Source organism: Phocoena phocoena, chromosome 12 (assembly GCF_963924675.1).
Source record: "Phocoena phocoena chromosome 12, mPhoPho1.1, whole genome shotgun sequence".
Lineage (NCBI taxonomy): Eukaryota > Metazoa > Chordata > Mammalia > Artiodactyla > Phocoenidae > Phocoena > Phocoena phocoena.
In genome coordinates this window covers 25,274,688-25,283,566 of record NC_089230.1, presented here as the reverse complement: position 1 = coordinate 25,283,566, position 8,879 = coordinate 25,274,688, and the positions used below count along the sequence as shown (strand labels likewise).

Here is an 8,879-nt window from a genome sequence, read left to right as displayed (position 1 = left end):
GCCAAAAAGGCAGAGTCAGTACTAGCGCCTTTCTGTATTTATCATCCCCTATAATACATCATGTGTTCTTACTCTCTTGTAGGGAAACTAAGACAACAGGACCTGCCTGTCCATTAGCCTCACCTGGCACCATGCTTAGAGCTCACATTAGTTTTAGGGGCCCATAAAAATATTTTAATTTCTTTTACAATCAGAATTTTAAAAGTTAACTTTGGGGGTCAAAATTATATTCATCTTTATACCAGCACAGTCATAAAATATAATTTTTGTATTTTTCTACAGAGGAAGGGACCCACCAAGGCAAAAGTACCTTGGGCCTGTCACAGTTATAATGCAGCCCTGGGAGAGAGGCTATCCCAGTTCAAAGCAAGCCAGCTTCAGGCAAGAGAAGAGAGATCTGAATTTTTTCAGAGGAAACACCTGTGCTCTCTCTCTCCTCCCTACACAAACCCAATGGTTCTAGCCACACTTTCCCTCCCTCTCTCCTCTCATTTTGTTAACATCATCATAAAAGTAAACAAGTAAGTGATCTCAGTAAGTCTTCTGCTGTAGGCAGAATGTATAAGAACGCAATATGTGTGTTCAATAGGCAAGGGATCAGGTGAGTTCAAAGAACCAATTTCAGTTCTTAATGAACAGGTCCAGGGTTTTTACTCACAAAAGACCATACTAATAAATACTTTTTAGCAGGACACAACATGCAAAACATTGGGCTAAGAGATAAACAGGCATTATCTCTTGGAATCCTCAAAAATCATATGAGGTGAATACCATCCATTTGTACAAATAAAGAAACAGATTCAATAAGGCTCTGTCACACAAGGTCACACACCAGGAAGTAGGAGAGCTGGGATGGAAAGCCAGACTCTTAATCTTGAAGGAGGCACCTTCTTCTGATCTGGTGGAGGGATGGCTTTACATGTTGAAGGACGCAAGCTATAGAATTCATGACTATGGCAGGATTGAAGCTATTGTAGGCCCAGAAACTGATACCCAATTCCAGTTCACTGGTATTAAAAAAAAAATGTCAACACTTACACTCTCACAAGTAGAATGAACCATGTACAGACCACATATGCAGGCTTTGCTTTGGTTATCCTGTATTTCAAGTGCAGGTCCAAAAGAGTTGCAGATGTGAAAGCAACATTTATGGAGTCCAACCTGTCTCTACTGCATCCATTATGTTCTCAGCCCTAGAGAAGCTAATATCAACTCATCAAATGATATTCCATTTGTACAATAAATATGAACCTGGAAAAATTCCCCATGTTTCTAAACATTAAATTAATAATAAAAACCAAACTAAAACACAAAATGTATGTAATATATTTAAATATGAATTTATATTAATTTCTTTTAAGAGCTTTTTGAGAACATTAGCCACCTAGTTGTGGTGTATTTGGTTGTCTACTTTTACTTCAACGCATGAACCTTTTAAAATCAGTGTGGATATCCCTCTGTTTTTACAAACACCACAGTCTCAGAAGTTATATCAGCCTCATATTGATTAGAATTTATGTTTTAATTTTTAAAGACATTCCCAGCTTTAGACCTTAGCTTTCTTATCCTCAACCCCACATTCAATCAATGCCTCTTCATTTTCTGTGGCCCATGAGAAAGGTGGTTCACAAGTGCTTTCTAAAGACACTCGATCACGGTCTGTGTCTGATAAATTCTGACTGGCATTCATTCAACATTTATCAAGCAATTACGTGTCAGGCACTGAGCAAAGTGCTAAGTGTAAATGGAGCTTCGTGGGTTGTTTTGTGTCTAAATAATGGATGAGTATTAAAATTCTCACCAAAGCTAAAGAAGAAACCAAGCAAAATAAAACATTACATTTTCTGTTAGAATACCAAGCTGCTACCCATTTTATAGTTATCATATTTGAGATCATGGTAACTATAAAAAGACCAATTATTTAATTACATTGTGGGTACAAGAATGGCCTCATTTTAAACAATGACCTGAATGTAAAATATATGGAAACTAGGACCAAATTTTATACACTTCTAAAACCCACGAACACCTACTACAGCACTATACATAGATGATACATATAACTCTTCCAGTTAATATTCCTGAAAAAAAGTCACCTCAAACAGAGTGGCATAAAAAATAACCATTTTATTACGCTCACAGTTTCTGTGGATACTGCTTGTGTCTGCTCCATGACCTCTGAGGCCTCAGCTTGGAAGAATGGAGGCTGTCTGGAGGACAGGGAGTTGGAGCCATCTGAACCCTTGGTCACTCACACGTGTGGTGGTTGATGCCACCTGTCAGTCAGGACATCAGCTAGGAACCTATACATAGCTCTCTGTGGAGCTGCTTGGGCTTCCTCCCTTCAGCATGGTTGTTGTATTTCTAAGAGTAGGTGTCCTTAGAACTAGGTGGAGGTCTTTAATGACCTAGCCTCAGAAGTCACACAGTCTGCCCAGTTTCAAGGAAAGGGAGCAGAGACCTCATTCTCTCAATGGGAGGTAAGTCAAAGTCCCAGAATAAGAACAGCATGTTGGATGGGAGATAATGCTGCAACTATATTTGGGAACTAAAATCTGCCACAAGTATGGAATAATCAATGAATGACCAAACGATATCTTCAGCAATTGGCATCAGTACTTCTCTCAAATATTTGAAATCTTCTTTGACGACACAGTGTGACTGCGCTTTCACACCCCCTTGAAGTCAGTTAAGGCCCGATGACTTGCTTTGATCAATGAAATATGAATGGAAGTGACTAATATAACTTAGTGCAGGAAGCATTTACAGTCAATCCTCATTAATCACAGATTCCATATTTACAAATTCACCTACTTGCTGATATATATTTGTAACCCCCAAATCAATACAGCACTTTCTGGATTGCAGGTGGATACGTGCGTGCGTAGAGTGGTGAAAAAGCTGAGCCACTGGCTGCACATTCCCAGCTGAGGTCGAGCAAGGCTAAGCTCTGCCTTCTACTTTGAGGTCTTATATGGTAAACGAGTGTCCTTTTCACAGTTGATTTAGTGCCACATTTTTCACATTTTTGTGCTTCTTGTTGGTGATTTTGCTATTTTAAATGCGCCCCAAGCAGTGCTGAAGTGCTATCTAGTGCTCCTAAGTGCAAAAAGGCTGGGATGTGCCTTTCAGAGAAGATATATGTTATATACACGTCATTAAGGCGTAAGTTACAGTGTTGTTTTTTGTGAGTTCAATGTTAGTGAATTAACAGTATATATTAAATGAGTTACCTTTATACAATAACACACATAAAACGAGGTTATATATTGATCTGTTGATGAAAATGTTGTAACCAGAGGCTCACAGGAACCTAAGTCAGTATTTCTTCTAGAAGCGATGGTTCAGTATTGACTAATTCAATGTCCATGGTGACCTTATAGAACATATATACCTGCCGTGAATAATAAGAACCAGCTGGAATTCCTGCTGCAGGATTCTCCCGTACTTGCTCCCTGCTGGCATGAACTTGGAGGCCCCTGGTGATACAAAGGTGCCACAAGTGCTGTAAATCTTAAAATATCTTCATAATGTCACATAAACATCAATTAAATATGAGCTAACAGAAAGAAAAATTTTACCTTAATTAATCAACAAGAAAACTAGCTAGATTATTTGACACGTGTATAAAACTTGAGCCTTCTGAATTTCATTGTTTGTTCTAACTGAAATTATATTAGTTTAAAATAAATCCTTTTCTTTCCTTCCTTCTTTTATGACTAATTATCACCTTGTAAATATAGATAATTCAGCTTGGTCACCTGCTGTTATCTTCATTAATTGTATATTCCACACCCTATAAAATGAATGTCTATAAATTTAGCCTCAGTTTTTCTACAAATAAAATGCTCTTGCCTTCAAAAAGCATCAATAACTGTAAAAGGTACGGTGCAGTTGAAAAAGAACAACAGATTTCTTAAGCAACAGTGTAAATTACTTCTCTTTCCTCTTTAAAAAAAAAGAAAACCTTTCTGTAAAGTAAAATTGTATTCTTAGCTTTGCAAAGTTACCTACATAATGGATCACATCTGTTACATAAGTTAAAATAATAAGGCTATTTAAAAAAATAAGTCAAAATTCATTATTAAGTCTTCACTAAATAATTCAAATTTAGCTCAGCATAATAATAGATTTGCTGTAACACTAGAAAGTATCAGGTATCCGCAGGCCACAGCATACCTGTTTGGGCCAGGAAGGGGAAGGAAAGGTAAAAACATCAATTGCTTTAAAAGCAGGAGGCCCATACAACAGGGTATTATTCAGCAATAAAAAGGAATGAAGTACTGATACATGCTACAACATGGATGACTCTTGAAAACATTACACTAAGTGAAAGAAGCCAGTCACCAAAGATCACATATTATATATAATTCCATTTATACGAAATGTCCAGAATTGGCAAATCCATAGAGACAGAAAGTAGATTAGTGATTGCCAGAGGCCAGGAGGTTGGGAGTGACTGCTAAATTGTACAGGGCTTCTTCCTGGAGTGACAGAATGCTCTGGAATTAGTGATGATGCCTGTATAACATAGTGAATATACTGAAAAACAATGAATTGTATACTTTAAAATGGTGACTTTTATGTGATGTGAATTATATATCAAAACAAAAAAATGTAAAGCACTAGGCATACCCACTAGGATGGCTACAATAATAAAGCCAGGTAATAAGAAGTGTTGGTAAGGATGTGGAGAAACTGCCCATATCCCACTGGTGAAAATGTAAAACCACTTTATTTACTTTAAATTATTTTTTATTTTTTAAATTTTATTTTCTGGCTGCACCATGTGGCATGTGGGATCTTAGTTCCCCAACCCGGGCCCTGGCAGTGGAAGAGTGGAGTCCTAACCACTGGTCCACCAGGGAATTCCCATGGTGCAGACACTTTAAAACCCAGTTTGGCAGTTCCTCAAAAAGTTAAATATAGAGTTAGCATTTAACCTAGCAATTCCATTCCTAGGTATTTACCCAAGAGAAAGAAAACATATGTCCATATAGAAACCTGTATACAAGTGTGTAGAACAGTATTGCTACTCATAATAGCCAAAAGTTTGAAACAATTCGAATGTTCATCAGCTGATGAATGAATAACAAAATGTTTATCCAACTGAATATTTTTCAGCCATTAAAAGGTATGAAGTACTGATACATGCTACAACATGGATGAACCTTGAAAACATTTTGCTAAGCAAAAGTAGTTAGTCATAAAAGACCACGTTCTATATGCTATGTTTGTGTCCTCCAAGATTCGTATGTTGAAATCCTGATGCCCAATGTGATGGCAATGAGGTGGGGCCTTTGGGAGGTGATTAAGTCATGAGGGCAGACCACTCACAAATGGGATTAGTGCTCTTATCAGAGACCAGGGAAAGCTCCTTGCCTCTTCCACCATGTGAGGAGACCATAAGTAGTCCCACCAGGAAGAAGGCCCTCATCTGACCTTGCTGGCACCCTGATCTTGGACTTCCAGCCTCCAGAAGTGTAAGAAGCACATTTCTGTTGTTTATAAGCTACCCAGTTTGCAGTGTTTTGTTATAGCAGCCCAATGTATTGAGATACTGTATGATGCCATTTATAGGAAATGTCCAGAATAGAAATAAGGAGCAGATTAGCAGTTGCCTAGGACTGGGTGGTGGAGGATTGAAGAATGATGGCTAAAGGAGTTTCAATGGCATTTCTTTTGGGGGGTTGAAGATGATGACAATGTTCTAAAATTCATTGTGGTTGATGGTTACACAACTGTGAATATACACTAAAAACCACTGAATGGTATGCCTTAAGTGGGTGAATTATATGGTAAGTGAATTTTATCTCAATAATTCTCTTAGAAAAAAATACAGAATAAATCTAACCAAAAACTTTCAAAATCACTAGGGTCTGGCCACTGTCCCTTCTCTCTCTCCCATCCCACCTTCCCAGCCTGTTAGGTCTGGTGGGATGACTCAGAGGCATGGGGGTCATTTGGGTGGAAGAGGACAAGAAACCAGTACAGTTGAAGATTTTCTCCAGGTGGGACTGTGGTCCCGCCCACTTCCTCTCCCTAGGGTCCCTGACGGCTATTTGGGCCCTAAGCCGCCGTCTAGGTGTGAGTGGGGCTGCCCACTCGCCCCGGGCTGGGTCCCCGGATCCAACCTGCGCACGACCATTCAGCCCACCGGGGTGCGGACTGGGACGACCAAGATCAGAGTCAGTAGGAGCATTCCCCCTCCCCGCCCCCACTCCCACCTTTCACTGAAGGCACCCAGAGGGCGGGCCTTGCTCACTTCCCTTCCCAGGAGTAGACCATCAGCAGAACCAGTTCCGAGCGGGTGGGGCCGTGGGAGAGGTTCCCGGACTGGTTACACCAGAAACCCCACTGGCCCCCTGCCCGGTCCTCTGCCTCCGGCTCCCAGAGTGGATGCCTCTGTGTACCTGTTAATTAAAAAACAAGGGCGGGCCCATGCTCAAAAGTCACCCCCCACCCACCTAGGTCTGCCCCACCCAAAACCTCACCCTTGCTTATGGTCCACCCCCATGCCTAAACTCTGCCCCCATAGCCAAGGTTTTTTTTTTTTCTCTTTTAGATTGGGGTTCTGTTTTACCTTGCTGATTCATTGTTGGTTCTTTTATATTTTTATTTTTCCTAATAAATCTTTTATTTTTCTAACTTTATTTTATTCTCTATACTTTGTTAGTGATCTCTCCTTTAGGCTTGTTCCCCCACCCCCTTTTTTATTCTATTTTCTGTTGTGGTTTTATTTAACCTTGTTGCAGTTGTTTCAATTACAGTTTTATTTTTCCTAATACATATTTTTTACCTTTCTAATTTTATTTTGTTTTTTATGCTTTTATATTGTACTGCTCCTCTTTTTCTTTCTTTTTTCTTTTTTTTTTTTTTTTTTTTTTTACCATGCCACGAAGCTTGCGGGATCTTGGTTCCCAGGCCAGAGATCGGGCCTGAGCTCCTGTGGTGGGAGCACCAAGTCCAAACCACTGGACTAACAGAGAACCTCAGAACCCAGGGAATATCAATTGGAGTGAGGCCTCCCAGAGGCCCTCATCTCAGCACCAAGACCCAGCACTATCCAGCTACTTACAAACTCCAGGGCTGGATGTCTCAGGCCAAACAACCAGTAAGACAAGAATACAGCAGCTCCCATAAAAAAAAAAATGAAATGACAAAATATTTGTTACAGATGGTGGAGCAAGATAAAAACCTACAAGACCAAACAAATGAAGATGAAATAGGCAACCTCTGAAAATGAATTCAGAGTAATTATAGTAAAGATGATCCAGAATCTTGGAAAGAGAATGGAGAAAATACATTAAATAAATGTTAAAGCAACATTTAACAATGCTCTAGAAGAACTAAACAGCCATAAAAGGGGAAATTGAAAGTAACACAACCATAGTAGGGGACTTTAACACCTCACTTTCACCAATGGACAGATCATCCAAAATGAAAATAAATAAGGAAACATAACCTTTAAATGACACATTAAACAAGATGGACTTAATTGATATTTACAGGACATTCCATCCAAAAACAACAGAATACACTTTCTTCTCAAGTGCTCATGGAACATTCTCTAGGATAGATCATATCTTGGGTCACAAATCAAGCCTTGGAAAATTTAAGAAAATTGAAATTGTATCAAGCATCTCTTCTGACCACAACGCTATGAGATTAGATACCAATTACAGGAAAAAAACTGTCAAATATACAAACACATGGAGGCTAAACAATATGATACTGAACAACCAAGAGATCACCGAAGAAATCAAAGAGGAAATCAAAAAAATACCTAGAAACAAATGACAACAAAAACACGATGACCCAAAACCTATGGAATGCAACAAAAGCAGTTCTAAGATGGAAGTTTATAGCAATACAATCCTACCTCAAGAAAGAAGAAATACCTTACATAAACAACTTAACCTTACACCTAAAGCAATTAGAGAAAGAAGATAAAAGAAACCTCAAAGTTAACAGAAGGAAAGAAATCATAAGATCAGATCAGAAATAAATGAAAAAGAAATGAAAGAAACAATAGCAAAGATCAGTAAAACTAAAAGGTGGTTCTTTGAGAAGATAAACAAAATTGATAAACCATTATCCAAACTCATCAAGAAAAAAAGGGAGAAAACTCAAATCAACCGAATTATAAATGAAAAAGGAGAAGTAACAACTGACATGGCAGAAATACAAAGGATCATGAGAGATTACTACAAGCAACTATATGCCAATAAAATGGACAACCTGGAATAAATGGACAAATTCTTAGAAAAGCACAACTTTTCAAGACTGAACCAGGAAGAAATAGAAAATATAAACAGACCAATCACAAGCACTGAAACTGAAAGTGTGATTAAAAATCTTCCAACAAACAAAAGCCCAGGACCAGATGGCTTCACAAATGAACTCTATCAAACATTTAGAGAAGAGCTAACACCTACCTTCCTCGAACTTTTCCAAAATATAGCAGAGAGGAACACTCCCAAACTCATTCTACAAGGTTAACATCACCCTGATACCAAAACCAGACAAAGATGTCACAAAATAACACTATAGACCAATAGCTCTGATGAACGTAGATGCAAAAATCCTCAGCAAAATACTAGCAAATAGAATCCAACAGCACATTAAAAGGATCATACACCACGAACAAGTGGCATTTATCCCACGAATGCAAGGATTCTTCAATATACACAAATCAATGTGATACACCATATTAACAAACTGAAGGATAAAAACCATATGATCATCTCAATAGATGCAGGAAAACTTTTGACAAAATTCAACACCCACTTATGATAAAAACTCTCCAGAAAGTAGGAATACAGGGAACATACCTCAAAATAATAAAGGCCATATATGACAAACCCACAGCCAACATT

At 38.5% G+C, this 8,879-nt stretch overlaps 1 pseudogene; it reads left to right on the top strand.

The window, feature by feature from the left end:
• Positions 1-919: 919 nt before the first annotated feature.
• Positions 920-1,197, top strand: LOC136131834 (ATP synthase membrane subunit K, mitochondrial pseudogene; annotated as a pseudogene).
• Positions 1,198-8,879: the final 7,682 nt, after the last annotated feature.